Source organism: Octopus bimaculoides, chromosome 1, assembly GCF_001194135.2.
Source record: "Octopus bimaculoides isolate UCB-OBI-ISO-001 chromosome 1, ASM119413v2, whole genome shotgun sequence".
Taxonomy (NCBI): Eukaryota; Metazoa; Mollusca; class Cephalopoda; order Octopoda; family Octopodidae; genus Octopus; species Octopus bimaculoides.
In genome coordinates, this window is record NC_068981.1 from 34,289,402 (window position 1) to 34,290,664 (window position 1,263).

Sequence of the window (1,263 nt, forward strand, 5' to 3'; positions counted from 1 at the left end):
AACACAAAATAACAACAACGCGAGGACATGGTACATGTAAAGAAGTATTAGCAGACACTCAGGAAAGGAAAGAAAGATGGTTTAACGTTTCGAGCAACGCTCTTCTTCAGAAACAGAAGAAAGTCCAATAGAATTGAAGAAAATTGCCAACGATTCACATGTGGTTACATTTTGAAATGACCGGAAGGGAATGGGTGAAGAAGAAGTTCTTTCTAAGACAGGAGAATGTAAGAGAATGAGGTATTTGTGTGCATGTGTGGGTATGTGCGTGCGTGCTCCGAATTTCTGTAAATGTGTATAGAATAAATACATCAGTAGAATAAAGTTGCAGCATGGTCTGGTCTTCACGTTTCTTATTATTGTATTTTAAAACCAGACCACGTTGTAACTTTATTCAAGTGATATATACATACATACATACATACATACATACATATATATATGTGTATGTGTGTGTGTGTGTGTGTGTGTAATTTAGAGAAAAAACCCACAGTTATTTAATTCATCCATGAAAATCCACAATCACATATAGAAAAATTTAATAAATAAATACACTATTTTACTATTCTAATATTTATTTCTTTGTACTTTTTGGATTTTTATTATAGGTCTTTTTAGTGTATTTACTAATTAAATTTTTCTGATTGTGGATTTTCATGGATGAATTAAATAATTGTGGGGTTTTTTCTCTAAATTATATATTTATATATTATATATTGTGAAATTTAATTTAATTTTGATAAATTAAATTGAATTTTTCCCTGTAAATTTGGAATTTTCCCCTGTAAATTTGGAATTTTTCCCCTAATATTATTATCATAATTATTAAAATTATTAATTGTTGATTTATTAATAAATTAATAAATTGATAAACCTTTACCCTTTTAATTGTAATAATTATTCACTCCCTGATAGTAAACCGCAAATTTTCTGCGGTATTGCTTGTGACGCAAATGGTAATTTCTTGAGGAAGAAATAGTGGACTGGCTGGCCTATGTAGGTTCGGTTGTGCTTTCAGGTTGTGCCGATGCATGATGTTCACTCGTTCATGCATGCACAATTTGCTAGCATCGTCAAATTTACAACTAGAATATACCGATAAAGGAAATGGAGTGTTATCGCTCATAATCCAGAAACGCGTCTATGATTAACTTCGAATGGTTAGTTTTCATTGTTTTTTCTTCTTGTTTTTACCTTTGTGAGTTACAAGTAATGCTATCTGTTGGAGTCTCAGATTTTTTAGCTGCTATTTCTGAACTTCGG